The 22,630-nt window shown below is 37.7% G+C and overlaps 1 pseudogene; it reads left to right on the top strand.

Annotated features, from left to right (window-relative positions):
* The first annotated feature begins 3,164 nt into the window (after positions 1 to 3,164).
* Positions 3,165 to 4,955, top strand: LOC145029209 (protein JINGUBANG pseudogene; annotated as a pseudogene).
* Positions 4,956 to 22,630: the final 17,675 nt, after the last annotated feature.

A 22,630-nucleotide genomic window follows, 5' to 3' on the forward strand; every position in this document is an offset into this window, starting at 1 on the left:
CACTCTCATCACAACCATCCTCACCCAAAAATACCACTCCACCCTCCTCACCTAATCATGATATCCCAAACACTACACCCACAGAAATATCAACTACTACTCATACCATGGGTGATAACCACGGAGGGAATCCACCTCCAAACCCACAACTAGTCGGAACATGTGTACAACAACCACATTACCACACTACCTGATCTCCTCTATTCCACTTTTTTATGTTATCCAACCACACAACCACTCCCCCTCCTTACTTCCATCGTCTTCTTTAGTGAGCTTAAAGAAATCAAATCAGAAAAATTCCAAAACTTGCTGCAACTACTCAACCAGTTTGGTGACCTTGTGAGTAATTGATAAGCTAAATCAAAACTGTCATCGTTGATTTTTATGATTAGGAAACCCCCACACATAAAGCATTCCATTGGAGACTATGTTGAAAAAAAGAAGACAATCCTCCATCTCCTTGATTTTTTTGTCGCCACAAACCACTAACACTTGACTAGCAGAGAAATACCATTATCTCCTTGAACCTCCCCCCCCCCCCACTAGAAGCTTTAACGGAGAATCTATAAACCACCACCAAACACCGTTGGTGAGCTCAAAGATATCAAACCAAAAAAAAAAATCAAAAATAAACTTGCTACAACCACTTAATCACTTTGGTGACCCTGTGAGAAATTGATAAGCTAAATTAAAACCACCATCGTTAATTTTTATAATCAAGAAACCCCCATAAACAAAGAGTTCCATGGGATAAAATTTGTTGAAAAAAGAAGACAATCCTCCATCTCCTTCCTCTTTTTGTCACCACAAACCGCTTGCACCTGAGTAGCCGAGAAATACCATTACTACCCTGAAACCTCATCATACTGGAAGCTTCATTGAGGAAACTATAAACCACCACCAAACACCGCCGCCTCCGCTCTTTAATATGTAACCCCACCTATAACCCTCGTGATTACAATTTGTGTTTCTATACATGAGAATCAATCATTTTCTTCAACAAGCACTACCACCTGCACTAGTATTTTTCTCCAACCAACAACATCACCACCGATGATATTAATCACTCACTAAAAACTCGAAATTTGATGAATCTGATTGTTACCATCATAACTTATTTTTCATATGCAAAAATGGATTCTTAAAAGGGAGACGAGGAGAGGAGGGGGATGGTGAGGAAACATGTTCTTTAGGGAAACAAAAGTTTAAAATAAATATGTTGTTGCTTCATTGTGTTTCTTATCACAATTTTAGTGGACGAGGACAGTGGCAAAAAATGATATAATGTCTCGATGTACCATCTGATGGGTTTTGAGCAAAACATGCATTCCTATGTGTGCATGCAACCCTAAATTGATTGGATCTAAGTTTTCTCTAATTGAACATGCAAACTTGAACACAAAAGAAGAAACCCTATGTTCTATGTATTATAATTGAAATTCACATAATAAAGATTAATATTCATACCTTGATTGTTATATTATAATAACAATCTAAAAACATTGCTTTAAAGACCTTTGGCAGCAAGCGCCACAAGTGTCGCGCCTCTAATGGTTCACAAACAAACCAAGCAACCAAGGAATACTTTAGAGAGAGAAGGGTAGGTCAAAATTTCGGCCAAAGGCACTTAGAATAAATGGTTTGCCGTAATTTAACCTTTAGTAGGGTTTATATAAGTGTTAGGAAGGTATTAGATTAGGCATGTGTATCCAACATAACCCTAATCCCTTAACTTGCTTCCTAAGACATCCAATGCACCCTTAGAGCCCAATGAAACCCTAGGGCTACACTAGAACTTGTTTCCCTTACCATAGGGAGGTTCTAGAATGCTCAATGCTCAACTATTGAACATTATCACCTTTAGTCCCTGCAGTTTTCAACAAATCATTTAATCCCAAAATTAATTCCAAATTAAGTTCTGATTAAATATTAATTAAACATTATGATTTCTAACTAATATATTATTTTCACAATACATTAATAAATTATTTATTTTGATTTCTAATTAATTTATTAACCAAGTAATAAATTAATAAATCATTCTTCTCCTCTAACAGTTATCTTATTCAGTTGTCAGGTTTGAAGGCAACCCAAAAAGACATTGTTACTATCAATTCAAGTACATATCAATTACAATTATGAGCTTAGACACCTAATTCAACACCATTGTCTTTGCTCAATCGATCTCTATCACAACTTGCATCAAGGGAGATAGAGACTGGAGGAGAAAATCCACAATGAATCATGCAACATTAAAAGGCTACAGATCAAGACCGGTGGAAGGCAAGGATTTGTATGGTGGCGACGAGGACCCTTCCAAGTTACGTCGTCGGTGATGTTGAAGAAATCGACGAGATTTAGGTCTTTGACTCTGACTGCTTATGTCACCGGTGATGTTGAAGATGCCAATGACATTGAGGGCATGGTTTTTAAGTTATCCGACGAGAGAGTGAAAGGGTGAGACCATGAGAGGATAAAAAATGTGAGTGGTTTTTTAAAATCAAATCGATAAATAAATAATAAAAAATGAAGGTAAATAGTTTTTTGGAAAGAAAATGAAGGTATATATATATATATATATATATATATATATATATATATATATATATATATATATATATATATATATATATATATATATATATATATATATAGGAAAATGTTATTTGGAAAACAAAAAACCCTAAAAATCATAAAAACACATAAAAATATACTTAGAGATTACAAAACTTTTTTAATTTTTTTATAAAAAAGTCGTAGGTTATTTAATAAATTCGCTGAAAAAAATCAATTAAAAAAAATTAAAAAATAAAAACTTTTTTATTAAAAAAAAATCAGCAAAATTATTTAAAAACCTGCGATTGTTTCATAAAAAAATTAAAATAAAAAAGTTTTGTAATCTCTAAATATTTTTTATTTGTATTTTTATAATTTTTAGAGTTTTTTTATAATTTTTTTTTCATAGAACCTAAACCTATATATAACGATACAAGAAAAACATAATACTATTGTGTGCGTTAAAATAAAAAGCTATGGATCTAACCGTGTAGATTAACACAAATCTCATGGACCATTGTGTAATTTACTCTTATTAATAATAAGAAAAAGATGTTCAATAAATCATACGTTAGCAAACATAAATCATGCACCACCTATTACATGCATCTTCATCGCCATTCCTTTTTATTCAACGCACTTTTACGTCAATCGTCTTCTTTAATGCTTTTATCATTTTCTGATCATCCTCCTCTCTTGATGAATTTCATATATCCTTCGAATCAGTTCTTCCTTTCTGGAAGCAAGACCTCAAATCCTATAATTATGATATAATCATGCTAGGAATTTGATTACTAGTCTTTAATTTTCCAGGGGAGGAAAATTACAGAACGAATTGCATACCACTAACCATGATCAGAAACTCACCGCCAGGAAATATCCCGGCGAATTCATACAATGATGGCAATGTACAACTGCAGAAGTCGGCGGGAAAGTTAAACAACAACAACGATCATCATCCCATGGATATTGGGGATCAGCTGTCTTTTCGCTTGAACAATCGCCCCCCGTCATTAGAGGATATTGATTCACCGACGGAGGATGACGCATCTCTACGGGATTCATATACATCACGTCTGCTCTTTGGTCCTTCGACATCGCACCAGCTGTCACCGTTGACAAGATCTCCATGGTCGTCTTATGTAGAAAAATCCTTGCCGGATTGTTCTGATTCTCATTCTAATTACACTGGTTTATTGGCTTCCCTCGTCCGTGAAGAAGGGAATATATATTCGTTAGCTGCGACGGGGGATTTGCTCTACACCGGATCTGATAGCAAGAACATTCGCGTTTGGAAAAGCCAGAAGGAATTTTCCTGGTTCAAATCTAATAGCGGGTTGGTTAAAGCAATCGTAATCGCCGATGAAAAAATCTTCACCGGTCACCAGGACGGAAAAATTAGGATTTGGAAGGTTTCGCCTAGGAACCCTAGCTCCCATAAAAGGATTGGAACGTTGCCCACTTTCAAATCCGTGGTGAAAAAATCGATGAAACCAAAGAATTACACCGAAGTGAGAGGAACTCAAAGAATTTGGATCAAACATTTCGATGCAATTTCTAGTCTTAGCTTCAGCGAAGATCAATCGCTTCTTTATTCAGGTTCATGGGATACGACGATTAAAGTTTGGAAAGTATCAGATTTCAAGTGCTTGGAGTCAATCACTGGACATGAAGACGCCATCAACTCGGTGGTCACCGGATTCGACGGTATGGTTTTCTCAGGATCAGCAGATGGAACAGTGAAAGCATGGAGGAGGGAGTTTCAAGGGAAGAGAACGAAGCATTTCTTTATCGACAACTTGTTGAAGCAGGAATGCGCAGTTACGTCGTTGATTGTTAACCAGACGGGGACGGTGCTTTACTGTGGCTCCTCCGATGGATTTTTGCATTTCTGGGAACGAGAGCGGTTGTTGTCCCGCGGCGGGCTTTTGAGAGGCCATAAGCTGGCGGTTCTTTGCTTGGCGGCGGCGGGGAATTTGGTTTTCAGCGGTTCAGCGGATACGAACATTTGTGTGTGGAGGAGAGAAGGAGGAGGAGAACATAAATGTTTGTACATGTTGAGCGGACATACTGGGCCGGTGAAGTGTTTAGCGGTGGAGGATGAGCGGCGGGTGGGGATGGCGGTGTCCCGGTGTAATAATAGTAACAGGGTTTGGAAGGTGTACAGTGGAAGTTTGGATAAATCGGTGAAGGTATGGAGGGTGTCTACAGAAACGGAAACGGAAAGCCGACAACCGACGGCGAGTGCACCGTCACACCGCCGGAGAAGCTCTTCTTCAGGACAAATCTTCGCACGCCGGTGAGATTGAGCCGGCAACAACTTAATGGAGGATATGATGTACAACCCTGTAATGCGTCAATGTACAAATCCTTTATATGTGTAAAAGTAAAAGTAAAAGTAAAACAACTCCTCATTTGTCAAAATCGTGATTCCACTACCAAAAACCCATTGTTTTTGTTAGTAAAAAATAATTCTTAACACGAGGGTGATAACCGGGTAAAGTTCTACACAAAACGTGATAAGGTTAACTCGACAATATGTTATCTTATATATGTTTTCATATTGTTTTAATTAATTCTTTGTAGCAGTTAAGTGATTATATATAAAAGCTAGCAGTGAAGCACAAACCAAGTTTGTAGCCAATAGTGAGGTTTACAACTATACCATCCAATTAACTATGTCTATAGTTTTACTACTTCCATGCATGCACTATCCAACAATAATATAACATGACAATCCTATGAAAAATAGATTATCATTTCGTTGCTTTTAAGACTCAAATAATACTGTGTTTCCATGTTTACATAAGTAGGAATAAGGGTGAGATAATGTGAAAGGAACTTAACATAATGCATAAAATGTGCTTTTGTGCAATGGGTTGAGTAATAAAAAGCTCGGATCAATTCACTATATGAATAAGTAATTAGTTTTCAATTTGTAACAAATACTCAGATAATTTGGTTCTGTTTTGAAACGGAAAAAAAAAAAAAGCAAATGATCCGGTTTTGGTTGTGGTTCGTTTTTAAAACCGAAAACCAGTATCCTAAACACTGTTTTTGCCTTTTGTTTCACTTTGGGCCTCTTAGATGAATTTATGGGCCTGGTTTTTAAACTTATCAATCTTTTTTTTTTTTTTTGGGTCTCCATAAGATGATACTTGGTCCACACTGCACACAATTAAAGAAACATTTAAGCAAGTCAACATTTTAGTGTTTTACTTAGCGACTTAAAAGAGTCGAGCCAAGCTTGGCTCAAACTCAATTGGTTTAAATACACGGGCTCTACTCGTTTTGAGTTTAATTGAGTTCGCACTTGTGGATGGTTTAACATATTCGAGTTCGATTTGGGCTCAACTTGTTTGTCAGGCAAACCTAAACGAGCTTAAGTCTGCTCAAACTCATCTCTACTAAAAGTTAAATATCAAGCTCGTTTATGTTTTAAAGGTCATTATTTGATAGTAAATAATTATTCGATAGTAATTTAATATATAATTTAAAAAAAAAATTGTATTATATTAATATACATAAGTTCATTTAAGCTCGCGAATCTAATTGAGCCCGACAGATGAAACTCGGGCCCAAACTCATTTAATAAATGAGCCTCAAAACTAAGTTCGAGCTCGGGTCGAGCTTGTTACAAGTAGTTCGGTTCGTTTACACCCTAGTTTTATTTTCTTGTTCATTTCAAAATTACAAATAACTATTAACTTACAAAATTATATCTTTAAAAATTAATAAACAGAGTAAACAAGGTGTTTGTCAGTGGTGTGTTGTGGCAACAATAATCTATTTCACCAATGATGAGTTGTGTGTGTAAACATATACAATGTATTTAGCAAACATGTAAAAACTATATGGAAAGTTTAAAGTCGAATGGATCAAAGTAAAAAAATTATAAAATTGAGGGGTAGTAACTATAGGAAAATCATATTATATATATTGAAATATACAAAAATAAGCATGTAAAAATTAGTTTTTTTTTTTTTTTTTTTTTTTTTTTTTTTTTTTTTTTTAAGTTCACAAGCGAAAGCTATTATGGAAAATAAGATTATATATATATATATATATATATATATATATATATATATATATATATATATATATATATATATATATATATATATATATATATATATATATAACGAGGGATAAACATGACAGTTTAGAAAATGAAATGGGTAAAAGTGACATTTTACAAAGTTAAAAGTAGAAAGGATCAAAGTGACATTTTAAAAAGTAGAGAGGTGAAAATTTTCATTTAACAAAGTAATTTGAAAAGTAGAGGGATGGCAACTCTCGGTGGAAACATCCACCAAAACTTGAATAAAAATAAGAATGTAAAAAATTAGTTTTTTTTAAGATAAAAATTCATAAATGGTCACTGTGTGTAACAATCGGTTTCAGGTATGTTATCTTTTAGTCATTGGGTCATGGTTTTAATTGCAAAAGAGGTTCCTCCAAATGTTGGGCGTACATGTATGTATGCTTAGCGTACATGGGTGGAGTGATTGTGGATGTGAACCATATATACGGGGGCGTACGTGGCCAAAAGCAAAACCCTAATTTTTTGGGCATGACCACTATTTAAGCACACTTATAACCTTTGGACCCTCACCATTATCAACCTCCACACCTCTAAATGTTCCTAAAACCCTAGTTTGCTTTGGAGTGTGATCTTTGAGCTTGAAAGTGACTTTAGTGGCCCTTTTTGGTGTGTTTGCAAGAAGAACTTGGTGTGCAAGCCTTGGACGCGGTTGAGCTTCAAGATCCTGCATCTACATCTTCTTAGGAAGATTTTGAAGGTATAAACTTCATACCTTGTCTATCCTTTGATTAGATCTACTTCTTTAGCTTGTTATGGTCCTTTTTGGTCCCATTGGGTTGATCTTGAGGAGTTAAGACCATTTGAGATGCTAAATCTTGTAGATCTGGATGTTTGGTGGGTTTCTTAGGCTTAAAGGTGCAAACTATTTGGTGTTTGTGACCCCCATGCAAGTATTAAGTCATTTATTAAGCTCTTTTGAGTTCCAGGCCCTCATTAAGCCATGCATGCACGTAAAATTTGGCATCTTTACATGATAAACCACTCCAAGGAGGTCAGATCTGAGCTTTGGGCTAATGTCTTAATCGATTAAGAGCCAAAAAGTAAAGTTGGCCAATAAAGGGGAGTAAGTTGGGCGTACAAGCTCGTGTGCGCCGCATACAAGCCCTTCAGCATGTACGCTTAGCGTATAGGTTGAGTACGCCCTGCATACTCAGTAGCGGGTTGCGGACGTTTGGGCCTTTGGTATTGGGCTTCATCTTGGATCCTAGGAGTTTAGGGATGTATTTTGGGCCACCAGAATATTGTTTTGGGCTAAGGGTGTTTTTGGACTTGTTTTGTGGGCCTTAAGTGTTATGAGTTAGGCCTTTGGGCATTAGGGCCCTTTATTGTGTTTGGGCCAACACTGATTAAGCACGCTAAGGGTAAGGTGAAGTGAGGGACCTTGACCTTAGGAATTGGATTGGAATTTTGACCCATAGTTATGATTGTAACCCATTCCTAACTAGGGTAATTTGTTTATGTTCAGTACTGGATTTCCCGGATCAGTAGCCGAGCAGTTGTATTTATCATCAGACCGAGGTGAGTCTTCTCATTATATCAATGGGTCGAAGGCACCGATGCTGGACCACTACTTGACATGCGGGATGATAGTTTTCTATGTGTTTGCTTGACTGAAAGACCTCAGGGGCAGCCTGTGGCACTTGTACAGAAGACCATGGGGGTAACCCATGTCACTTGGATATTAGAGCATGGGGGTAGCCCATGAATTTCCAAGGATAAGACCATGGGGGTAGCCCATGACACTTGGATATCAGACCATGGGAGTAGCCCATGACATTCCAGGAAAAAGATCATGGGGATAGCCCATGGCAATCATATTGTGTGGTATTTTGCGATTGTATGTTATGTGGTATTTAGGAAAATCACTAAGCTTTTGCTTACAGTTTGTGTTGTGGTTTTAGGTATTTCTGGTACTAAAGGGAAGGGCCCAACTTGATAGAGCAACATTCACTCCCTACTGTTTTCCGTACTTACTGATATTGTTACTCTGATAATTAGACATGTGTAACATCTCAAAATTTTCCATAAAATTTTCATTTTTAGATCACCAAAACATTCCCATAAATATGAAAATTCAATAACATCTGTTTTCAAAATTCATAAAATCAAACATTTTATTCAATATATCAGAGTGTCTTAAAATAAGATTGTCGGAGAGAGTGGACGCCGCGCCATCAAGCTGGGTCCTTGCCCTTAGGCTCTAAAGTACCTGAAACAAATAACAAACTGTAAGATAATGCTTAGTGAGTTCCCCAGAGCATACCCCCACACAATCCACATAATCACATAATCCATAATAGCTCTATAAGCTACATATAATATATAAGCCATGTATACAACATATAATGATGCCATGGAAACCTTCCAATGTCTTATACTAAGTGCCACTGGAATCCTCACGTGGTCTTAACTATCTGTCATGGGAACCCCCCACACGGTCTTTGCTACCCGTTACTAGAAATCCCAAGTGATCTTGGTTGCCTACCGTGGGAACCTCCACACAGTCTTCACTAACCATATAAATAACATTCGAGCTAAACATGTAACATATTAGGAAGCTGTGGAAACCTTCCTAGGACTTATACCAAATGTCATAGGAGCCTCCTCACGGTCTTAACTTACTGCCACAGTAACCCCCGGGGACTTCCATACAAATGTCATACCGATATATCACATAATCAACTAACAATCCATATATCATGAAATGGGTCGGCCTTAGTGCCTTAGACCCATTGGTATGGTGAGAAGACTCACCTCTCATGAAATTCTGAGCCGATAAGATAAGTCCCAACTTGCAGCTCCAACTCAAATTTCTACAACCATCATGTGAATAACTTGTTAAAATCCTGAAACACCAAAAATACCCTCAAAGTCAAACTTGGTCAACCACGGTCTAGGTCAAAGTTAATAGTCTAGGTCAACAGTCCATGTTGAGCCAAACTCGTTGAGTGAATCTAGCAACTCGTTGAGTTCACTCAGTATCCAGAAAGCGGGGTAACTCGATCCAACTCGTCAAGTTGCCAGTGAAACTCGTCGATTTTCCCCTGTCTAAACTTATTCAGCCCTTTTTAGTCGAATCTAAAGCTCCAAACTACAGATCCAGACCCCTAGAGTGTAGTTTTCACGTAAAGTTGCTAACTTTATGTGCATGCAAGGCTTCAAGAGGCTAAAAATGCTAAAACCCAACTTGATAATAGGTTTAGAGCATGAAGAAAAAGGCTAAAGTTTGACAAAGGCGATAACTTTAAGACTATAAGGCCTAGAAGAGTTCAGATCTGAAGTTACAACTTTAACTCATTACTAACTTCCAACATAGTTCCAAAATGGGCTAAAAAGGTCCTAATCTATTAAATGAAGAGATCTAACCAAAGAAAGATAAAGGTAATATCTTTTTATTTTTAAATGGTTTTTACAACTGAGTAGATGTCGGATCTATAAGCTCCTTCTCGTTCCAAACTCTTAAATCATTGAGTTATTCAAGAAATGTACCAAACACACACTATTTAGCCTTACACACACTCAATATGGAGGATTATATTGATTAGAGTTTGCTTCTAGACTGTAAAGACAATGAAGGAGGCCACTAATGAACCATAAGTTCTTTATATAGGGTGTAAAACCCGAAAAATTAGGGTTTTCCTTTCCAGCGCCTACTCGTTGAGTTGGGGCTCCCAACTTGTCGGGTAGGGTCCTTATCCTGCATCCAGAAAAATCTCTACGATGAGTTGGAGCTCCCCAACTCATCGAGTTCCTGTCCAAAACCCTAAAACTAAAAAAAAATATCACTTGGACCAAGCATTACAACATGTTTATTATGGAATGGATTTTGGAAACAATGTATGACTGTAATCTCCTATTTGAAAATGAAAAATTCTATCCGGTTTTTGGGTTGTTACAAGTTGGTATCAAAGCGTTGGTTTGAGGGATTCGAGCATGCCTTTAGGTGTGTTGGAACTCAAACTGGGGAAATGATATTCTTTTCAAAAGAAAAAGAATTAAATTTTTCTGAAAAAGGTTTTCTTAAGTAAAAGGGAGAGTGCAATGCGTACGATCGTCCAAGCTCAAGTAAGTGTTTCCCAAAACTTAACCATGCTTATGTATTGTATCAGAGCCTGATTTGTGTGATGCCTTATAGCCTAGGAAAATTTGATGCCATGTATTTCTTGGAATCAATGTTGACTCTGTTATTTGCTAAGTTTATGCTTTCATAGTTATATAAGCTTAGGATTGCATAGCCCTAAAATGATGGATTCAGCCTCATTTCCTATTCCTTGTTTGGTTGTGGACTTAGGGTAGAAACTTTATTTGATAGTCTATGTGATTCTATTTATGTATAACTTTCATGCACAAGGCAACCTGCGGTGTTGATTGAGGTTTCTGGTTCTGTGAGGTTTGGGAAATCCTAGAAGAGTCTAGGATATGCGTGTGTTCTTTGTTGTATGAGTTATGTTCTGAGTATAGTTGGGTGAATTAGAGGTATCTGGTATGACCTTGAGGAAGGTATAGGTGTGTGTGGAAGGTAGTATTGGGACCGTACTACTGAAAACACAAGACCTGTACCCGAGACAAGAGTAGACCTGGAAACTCTAAGGAGTCCAGTGAATAGGAATCCCATTGAACTTTTGTATCGATTGTTTCTATGTTGTATTTTCAGTTGAGGATGGTGATGACTACTCGAGGAGGTTAAGGTTCGGGATCAGGTTCTGGTTCGGGTTCAGGTTACGGTGCAGAACCGATGAATGAGAGGTTACGCGAGCTCATCGCAACCGAGGTTACTCGTGGCATCCTTGACGCTACCCTGGGGATTCTCGGTACTATCAAGGAGGGGATTATGGAGATCATTGAGGATCGGCTCAGATCATTTCGAGCCAAGATTGTCGTGGGTTAGATTGGGACTCGAACTCCCTCATTCTAGGAGTTTAAGGCATGCGGAGCACTTGAGTTCTTTTCGTTGGATTAGGTGTCTAAGCCCATAACTATATTTGGTATGTACTTGACCAGATTGTAGCATGATCCTTTTGGGTTGCCTTCACCAAAGCATATTGACTGGATGAATAATGGAGAATGAGGTTATTATGGTTTATTAATATATTATATGAGTAATATATTAAAGGAGAAATCATATTTTTTAATTAATATTGGTCAAGAATTAATATATATATATATATATATATATATATATATATATATATATATATATATATATATATATATATATTAAAGAAATGAATGTTAGGAATAGTAAACTTGCTATTTTTTGGGTAGAATTGGTCCCTATACTATTGTTGGGCTTTAAAGTTAGGAATAGTAAATTTGGATGATTTTTTGTCAACTTTACTCTTCATTCTTTAGCCATTTTGACACTTTTGGTCCTTGCACTCAATATTTTTACACTTTTTATGAACCTTTTAATATTTAAAGTTTGGCCACAAAACTTTAACGGTTTGACAACTTTGATCCCTTTTCTAAAAAGTTGCTAAATCCTACCCCTTTAATTTTTTTAGCAATTTTGACACTTCTGGTCCTTGTATTCAAAAATTTTACATTTTTTCATAAAAACATGAAAAAAACGGTCTGGGGCAAAGCTTGGGCTTTTCATCCTTGCACTATCTACGACTGTCATATTTATCGATTCAGAAACAACATTGAAAGCTTTTGGACCTCGTGTAGCGGGGGTAACCTTTCTACTTTAGAATTAATTTTGTGGTCAAAAGAGATTAATTAAATCAAGGGACTAATACTGTAATTATAAGATACTTACAAGGTTAGACTTAGGATCCATAAGGAAGCAATGGATGAATTCTATGTGGGAGTCCACATAGAAATCGTCCAAGGGGCCTTCTGGAAGGATCCTTTGGGCTGCTTAAGGACTAAGCAACTGGATTAGGGTTTTGACTGAAATCCTAACTGCTTAGCTATATAAGGAACCCTTGGGGTAACTAAAATCGGCCACTTGAACCCTAAGAAGGATAGCTAGACTATTTTGAGCCTCCTCCCTCTCTCTCTAAGATTCTCCAATTACTTTGGTGTTTGTGATTCATTCATCGCATTTGAGGTTCTAGGTTCTCAAAAGCTCAAGATCATCAAGCTACAATCAATGGTAACATTCTAACTTGTTAATTATATGTGTTTTTTCGATTTTGGTATGCTAGATCCAGGGTTTACAAGCTTTGGATGATTATTGCATGTACAATTAGAAAAACCTAGATCCAAAGCTTTAGGGTTTGCATGTGCACCATAGGATTGATGTTTTGCTCATAACCCAATAGTGGTATCAGAGCGTATGTCGTTTTTCTTTTGTATTTGATGCATAGTTAAATTATTCAAAGCTAGAAAAGTCAGAAATTTTGCTTCTGACTGATGAACTCGTCGAGTCACCTCATGAACTCGACAAGTCAGGGCTACTTGACGAGTCCAGTCTGTGACTCATCGAGTCGGCTCGTCTTGTAACGACCCAAAAATCAAGGGCAAAATTTTTATTTTTAAATGTAGCTAAAGCATTGATACCATTTATTTCAAACATTTCAAATCATCATTAAGTAAAATATTTATCATAGTATATCCCAAAATCATTCATTGTGGAAATCATAGGTGTGTGCACTACGATCAATCCGAGCCCTTCTTTTCTAAATCGATGATACATGAAGCCATAAACAAAACTGTAAGAATGAAGTTTAGTGAGTTCCCCAGAGCATACCCCACACAATCCACATAACCACATAATCCATATCAGCTATAACAGCTACATAAACCGTAACAATCGCATAAGCATGCATATACACATATAAAGATGCCATGGAAACCCTCCAAGGTCTTATTCACTTACTCACATAAATCATATCAACTATACCATCCATGCATATAAACATATAGGGAAGCCCCTGGAAACCCTCCAGGGTCTTAGCCCACTGCCATGGGAACCGCCACATGGTCTTCACTAACTACCAATCAAACCATACATACCAACATATAAGCTAAACATGCAAGCACATAAGGATGCCCTAGAAACCATCCAGGCTCTTACACCGAGTGCCATGGGAACCCCTACATGGTCTTAGCCCAATGCCATGGGAACCCCCACATAGTCTTAACTAAGGATGCCATGGAAACCCTCCAAGGTCTGACACACTGGTGCATCGGGAACCCCCCGAGGTCTTTACCTAGGATGCCGTGAAAACCCTCCAAGGTCTTACACCTAAGTGCCTCGGGACCCCCCCCCCCCCGAGGTCTTCCATGAAAGTATCACAAAGACCACTAGCATATCACGTACCACATAATCAATTAGCACACCACATAATCACTAGCATACTCCCTATCACATAACCAACTAACATGCCACATAATATAACTTCAGTTAGTGTATCACATATCATAAAATGGTCTGACATTGGTGCCTTAGACCCATTGGTATCGTGAGGAGACTCACCTGGCACTACTGAAGTCCCGCAGATAAAACTCCAATGCTGGTTTACAGGTTCCCGAGTTGTCAACATCAAACAATACCCAATTAGTAATTTGGTCCCAATGCATAACCACAACTCCATACTTGGGGTAAAAGACTACTTTACCCTAACTTAGCTTTATTCAGTCAATGGCCCAATCCAAAAGGCCCAAAAGTCAAACCATAGACCAAAGCCCAACATATGGCCCAATTTTCCAAATTGGGCCCAACCTTTACATGGTCTCATTTAGAGGCCTAACTATTTAGTCCTGTCCAAACATTTGACATTTCTAATGGCCCAATATCTCATAATCATAAAGGCCCGATTATGGCCCATTTGTGGCCTAATTTTCCAAATTGGGCCCAAACCTTCACATGGGCCTTACCCTAAAGCCCATTAAATTATTATAGTCTATATAATTTTTCTTGGATGGCCCGTCAATATCCTAATCACCAAAGCCCAATAGAAAGGCCCAACTCAAAGCCCAAGTGAAATTAGGGTTTCACATAAAATGACAATTAAGGTTAATTGTTTCTCACTTAATCCATTAAGTCCACCACTATACTAGATAAATCATATGGTGTGATTGGGCTTAATACATAGTCCAATTCCAATGGCCCAAATGTGGGCCTCGATAAGTCCAAAGTCCATAAATCCAATATTAGGGTTTTCTAAACCCTAATTAGGGTTTTCTAAACCCTAATTAGGGTTTCCAACCCCATCTTAGCCCAATAGGCCCAATAGCTAGGTCTTTTGATCAATTAAAGTTCATTACGCCCATTAGGGTTTCATTGGGCCCACTAAGGTTTTATTGGGACCATTCTGTCCAAGCACCCCAAACGAGTCAACACGTAAACAAGGCACACCGCCACCCAACACCGTGGTTGGTGGCGGCATCCGCCACCTAACGGTGGAGGTTATGAGTTTCTTTCTATTATTCTTATACCAATTACAATACAATTTACAATAATATCCAAATAACACACACACAAACTCATAAAATAACACATACACTCATAAAATAACAGACACACACAGCCACCCTTGAGGTGGCCGGTGGTGGTTCATGGCAGCAGCCACCACCTCATGGTGGTGACAACGGGGTTTTTCTTTGAATCTATGGCCAAGAAACGATCCTACAGCCCTCACAAGTGAAACAGACGTGTATAAACACTGAACCATACTCACAACCACCCGTTGGTATTATGCTACTAATAGTGCTATGGAAAACAATTAGTAGCAATTTTCCAACAACATTTGTTACCAAATCACTTTTCATTGTACTGCTGCTATGGAATTCATCATCGTGGTTACTATGCAACGAAGTTTGTGACGGAAACCAATTCCATATTTGAATTGCTACGGAGGTACCATTCGTAGGTATTTTCTAGGGAATTCTGCTATGGAATATGATTATGTTTGCTTGTTTTGCTATGGAACAAAACACGTCGCTAATTTGTGATGGCATTTGTTGAAATGTTGTATGCTTAATTAATCTTCTTATACTATGGATGAATTATTATTATAATCAATGGAATTTTTAAGATATGGTTTGAATGAAATGTTTTTGAATTAGTAATATGTGGCATAAACTAATGGATAAAAAATGTAAAAATGAATTATAAAATAGATATTGCTGGCAAGCAGACTCGAACTTAAGGTTATGCTAGAAAAGGGCGCGGTTAAGCCAGTTGTGCTAATCAAGTTGTGTATAATTTCTTGAAAACATTGTATATAATGAATAATTAACAACGAATTCATTACAAAGTTATTTTTAATTACCTTAACCAGGCATGTTAAAGTATATATAATCTATGTAGATTAATTTTCCTTAATAACGAATTCATTACAAACTTATTTTTAATTACATTAACTATACTTCATCACAAAAATAACATGGGTTTTACGTATTTTCATCCTACTCAAACAACATAGCAAATAAAAATGACCAAAATTCCCTTTTAACAGAACGACGTAAACACAAAACCAAAATAAAATTATAGTAGTAGTATACAACTTCATATACAATACAATAAGAACACTCATATTCAATGTTGTGACATCCCCAAAATCACGGCCAGAAAAGACTGATTTTGTTTATGCTTTATAAAAATCAGAGTACTTCATTTTATAAAAAGGTTGCGGAATTTGTTCCCAGAAAAAAACATGGTAAATACGTTATTAAAACATTTTCGAAGAAACGTATTTATTTCATTTTAAAACGTTTGGGATGTCATCGTTAATACAGGAACATAAGCATAAACAGAACTTACAATTATTCACACTAGTGGTCTACATCTCTTTAAATCTCTCAGTGTAATGTCACTTCATATCAACACCTGTGATATGAATAAACTGAGTGGGTCAGGTTGGGAACCTGGTGAGCACATAGGGGTTTCAATCCCACAATGTTATACCATATATATAGTTTAAAATTCACAAAATATACAATTTCACCATACATATATATAAACAACTCTTATCCCACCCCGTCGATCCTCGCAACGAGGCTATCCATACTCTCGGACCTAAGATTAGTCGTTTTACCTACTCCATACTCTCGGATCAGAAATGAACGAATTTACCAAATCCATACTATCGGACTAGGGACGAATGACTAATCCATACGCTCGGATTAAAGATGAATGATTATGTCTAATCCATATTCTCGGACTAGGGACAATAGCTAATCCATACTCTCGGATTAACGACGAATGATTATGCCTAATCCATATTCTCAGACTAGGGACAATGACTATGTCTAATCCATACTCCCGGATAAGTGACATATACTAACTTCTATTCTCTGAGTTTAACTCACTTGTACTCGTAAGAATATACTACCCAATATTCCTCATATTTAATTTAGGTCTTACTCTTTATCCTAAATTATCAAATATAATCAGGTATGTTCTTTAACACGAATTTCAAGCAACATCAATTAACTCGCACATAAACATATAATTAATACTTCAATCAATACTTATATTAAAATCATGTTCATGAAAGGGACTATGCACTCACCTGAGAAGGTGGTGACTCGGTACTTGGACAACGCTTCGTTTACTTTAAAATAATTTCCTTCGACGAAACCTAGTATTATCACCAATAGATTTTAGTCTATTATTCGCCCGGACTAATTAATAGTCTAGCTATTATTAATATTATATAAGCGTTAAAAACTTATATAACCCATAATAATAGCCCAAGTATTTATTATATGTTCTTAATAACGTTAATATAATTAAATAAAAACTATATTAAAAATAGCGTAGGCGTAGCTCACTTACAACGGGTTTTATAGAAAACCAGGCTTTGCTTGGAGCAGCGTTTCCGAGCCGAAAAGCTCTTCTTCTCGAAGCCGTCGAGCACTCCGGGGCTTCCGCCTCATGCTAGGGAGGTTCCCTAGGCTTTTCGCGGGATTTCGGGGCTAGAGAGAGGTTCTAGAGAGAGAGAGTAAAGAGAAGAAAGAATGGGAAAGGTGTGAAGAAAATGAGGGTGGGAGAGGTGGTATTTATAGGGTGAAAATGGCTGAACTTGGTGCCACATGTCACCATCTAGTGGCAAGACTTGGGGAGAAAGCAATGGCCAAGATTGTGCCACATCACCCATTTTCGCACAACACACTTCCGACTTCTAAAATCCGTAACTTTCACATACGACCTCCGTTTTTGTCGTTCTTTATATCCACGCGTAGGTAAAAATAATATCTACAACTTTCATTTTGACTCCGTCGGCTAATTCTCGACCGATCTTAAATTTAACAGTACGAGGCGTTTAGACTGTTAAATGACCGCGAAGAATTCGTAACTCCTTCATACGGACTCCGTTTTCGTCTGTCTTTTTACTGTTGAGTTCCTATTAATGAGATATTCAACTCTCATTTATTTCACGTAAGCCAAAAACCGCTCGAACTAAAATTCGAGTTTCGGGCTGTACAATGCTAAGTCGAATCTTAGAAAAATCATAACTTCCTCATACGAAGTCAGATTTGGGCGTTCTTTTTATCGACGCTCTTAGTTTAACATATTCTACGACTTTTGTTTAGATTGCTAAGGCTAAAAAGTCTTCTATCGTAAATTCACTATTTACGTCTTCCGGTGCCGTGCCGGTTTTGCCGTAAAACTTCGGCGGGCCATAACTTCTTCGTTATAACTCGGATTTCGGTGTTCTTTATATGTACGGAAACCTTGTGACATATTCTAAAACTTGGTTAAGACTATTCATTCTAAATAATCTTTTGTCAAAAAGTCATTTTTGACCCCTATTGCCTCTAAATTGACTAGCCCGGATCTGCGGGCGTTACAAATGTCCATTCTATTATCAAACATTAATATTTTTAAGAAATATACAAAACCTAGCATACTCTACATACCAACGACAAACCGTGTAATATCTTTGTCGATCCCCAACTTCTTCATGGCCTATTTCCAATGCACCTTTAACAGAATGACGTGGGTCTTCACATTAGAATGTGATTTGATTTGTTGTAAGTCTATGAACAGCATCAATAGCCCGCAACAACTCTTTGGTACTATCAATAACACCCGTGTACTCCCCATCATACAGAACTGCCCAACCAAAATCGGCATCAAGTAACTGTAAACCTACAGATTAAAATATCCACCAATTAATCCAATGTACCCTTTTTAATAAAACAGTAAATATTATACAACACAACACAACTAAATACTAACCCCAAACTACAAACATGCCTTAATTAACTATATATATAATTTAATTTACATATATAACATATATACATACCTTCATCACATTGATGAGGTCCTCTTGAAATGTAGATCATTCCAAGGAAATAAATTGCCTCAAGATGATCTTCATCTGCTGCTTGTCTCTACAAAGTCATTCCTAAATCAAAATTGCCATAATAAAAGCACTCATCCTGTTGACGGAATAACAATATCAATAGATAACATCAATGACACTAGCCGCTGCAACAGCAGCCTCTGAAAGAGCGGCATAACGCTCGTCAAACGTCTCAATCAGTGCGGTCTTAATAGACCCGAACATCTCTGGTATCTCTGCTCTGATGACCGCAGCCACCTCCTCATGAATGATCTGCCGAATCTCCTCATCACTAGCCCTGACACCCTCTGGCATATGACGTGTCCTCACCATGATCAACCTCTGAAATACAACATACGATAAATTAGAATCCGCTCGAGCATACTCACACTCGACAATCCATCCCTCCTTGATTCTTGGTATTCCAAAGATTCTTATTTGGACCGTGCACCGCCCCGGTGCTTTCAGTAGTACGGGCCCAATACTACTGTCCACACCGTCTCAGTACACACCCCAAATCTTCCTCTTCGGATCCCAAATCTCAAGTACTCTATCATGCGTAGACCACACTCTAATAGATCTCTCATAAGCCCCTCGCTGCTACATACTCACTCTCAAGCATCTCATAGCAGCTCACCTCTCCCTAGGCTAAGGCATCACAAATCAGGCCACTCTAGTCCTAATAGCAATACCTAGCCTACTCTAGCATGCAGATACATCATATCAATATCAATATTACATAATATAAAGGTATTTTGGGAAATCACCGTTCGGGCACTGACTGATCGTACACACGTTTCTTCCTTGAATTTTTCTTTTTCAAGAAAATCTTTTACTCTTAGAAAATTTAAGTTTTCTTTTGAAAATATTTTTCCAAATCCTCAGTTTGAGTTCAAATACTCCCGAAGGTGTACCCGAATCCCTCAAACCAAGGCTCTAATACCAAATAGTAACACCGTGAATTTCAAAACAAAATTTTCAAATTTTCGTAAAACATAATTCATTTAATATTCATAAAACAACCATATTAATTATCCAACTCAAGTCAATACAAAATCCCAAGAGCACAAATGTATAAACTCCGTGTGTGTGTACGGATCAAGCCGGCGCCTTCCCGCGGTCGTCACTAGTACCTGAAACAATAACATCAAACACTGTAAGCACAAAGCTTATTGAGTTCCCCAAAATACCACATATAACACATATTAGCCACTCGAGGCTATAACTCTGTGGGTCCGTGCACCCAAACTCTGTGAACCCTCAGGTTCTAACTCTGTAAAAATGCACCGCATAAATCACATAGAAATAATGCAGTACAACACATAACATACATAGCATACAAATACTCTATCACATAACTCTGGTTACCTACTCAAGGAAAAGTATAGTGAGAAGACTCACCTCGCGTATCTCGGTATCTCACGAATCCTGGAAATCCCTCGTGCTTGATCCTCCGAGCTCCAATCCTCCTATAACATCATATGTCTCTGATTAACACTTTATACCTCTAAGGTTGACTATCCCTAAGAAGTCAACACAGGTCAACTCCGGTCAACCGTCAACGGTCAATGGTCAACTTTAACCAGACTCGGCGAGTGCGCTAGGGCGACTCGGCGAGTCTAGACGTTTTCACCATCTCTCTAGGATTCCCTTCCTACACGTCGAGTACTCCCCCTGACTCGACGAGTTCCACCTGGAAGAATCGCGGGGCCACCCCGACTCAACTCGCCGAGTCTCAAGAACAACTCGGCGAGTCCCAGTTCGAATCAGTCCACCTGTCGACTCTCTCTAACTCCCCTGACTCACTGAGTCAACCTATGACTCGACTGGACCACTCACTGAGCGAACTCAAGGCAATCTTCAAACTACTCGCTGAGTCTGTTCATCGGACTCGGCGAGTCCATGCCATGCAACCACTCCAACTTGCTTCTAAGGTCAGATCTGCTCCCACAACTCATAGATCTGGCCTTCCTAGACTGAGTCATCATGTAAAGCCCCTAGCTTGGTGTCCATAACACACCCCATGGCTCATAAATAGCATTTTGACCTAAGGCATAAGGATTCCAATCCAAAACCTCCATTGATTCCCAAAAAGCTTGGGCAAAGGGACACTCTGGACCTCTAAGGGTCCAGATCTATGGTTTAAATCGCTTAAGGGACCAAGGGAGCACTAGATTTAGTCACAAGAGGGTTCAACAAACCCTAAATCAAATAACATCAACATGGAAAAGGATAGCTCGAAGATATTACCATAATAGTGATGCTCTGGACTCCAAACACTCAGAAAATGGCTCCACTTGCTTTCCCCTTAGCTGGTTCTCCCTTTCCTTGTGAAATGACACCTCCAAGATCAATAATGGCCTCCTACTTTGCTCCAAACGCTCACACTCGATTAGGGTTTCACTCAAGGGACTGGTGAGCACAAATGACGGCCACAAGGCCCCTTTAAATAGGTCCCAAACCCGAGAAATTAGGGTTTCATTACACAGCGCAGACTCGCCGAGTCCATATCATGAACTCGCCGAGTCCAGGCGCGAACCCGCGACCAGATCCACGATCCTACTCGGCGAGTCCGAGCTCCAACTCGCCGAGTCCCCTCTCAAAACACCAAAATCATAAACATAAAAGATACCTGCAAATCCGTCTGTTACAAGGAAGATGGTTCATTGGATGTGTAGTTAAAAATTCCTAACAAAATAAAGTCTTTTGATGGTGTTGTGTCTAAGAAAGTAGAACTTAGGGCTTCGAATTATTAAAAGTTCACACCATGGATCGATATCTTGTGGGATCGTTAACATCCGACTGAAACCTTGTAAATTTAAGGATTCCTTCGAAGAACAATGTTTTTGACTCAAGGTATCAAAAGAGTTGCTTCTAGGCTTGAAAAATAAAGATTCAAACAAATGTTCAAATACATATATATCTGTTGATGGATATAGTAATATACCTATATCTGGTACGTTTTTTTTGCATAAGGGATCTCATGGGAATTAGAACCTAGTGTTAAACAAGCACACATGTCAAGAAAATGAAAGGGAACTAATAAATCAATGAAAGAAAGCACAATTTTCCCAACAAGTGATCAAAATTGAACAAGTTGAAAGAAAACATAAGTTTTTGCACGCACGATCAAGCTCAAAAAAATGAAAGAACAAGTTTTTGCACAATCGATTAAGCTTAGTGAAAGAAACCATAAATATATATGGATTTATTTAAAACTAACAAGGTTCAACATTGAACAAATTAAATGAAAGCACAATTTTCCTATCAACACCAACAAGCATAACCTCCTTTTCGATACTCTCTTTTCTTTCAGACCACTAAAAATATCAGATATAACATAACAATAACGGCATAGAGACCTCACAAACTTTCCTTAGACTTTTATTTCTCATAAGAAACCAATTAATATAGCAGTGCAATGCTCTTAAAACCTTGGATTCATAAGAGTACACTTTTTATGAAATTTTATAATTGGGCCTTTATGACTTGATATCTATGCAAGGAATAATTCTTCAATAGGACAGAACAACAATAGTAAAATCACTTAGACACAAGCATCATAATATATTATTTAACTGCAAAAGGCCCTAATGTGTGGGGTTTAATGGAAATATAAGTTAGAACCAAGATCAGGAACAAAATTAGAGAGATGGACAAAGGCGTAACACAAAGGGACAAACCTGATGGTGCGTTTGGGTTTTCTATGCATCAAATACAC

Source organism: Lactuca saligna, chromosome 2 (genome assembly GCF_052625555.1).
Source record: "Lactuca saligna cultivar CGN05327 chromosome 2, ASM5262555v1, whole genome shotgun sequence".
Lineage (NCBI taxonomy): Eukaryota > Viridiplantae > Streptophyta > Magnoliopsida > Asterales > Asteraceae > Lactuca > Lactuca saligna.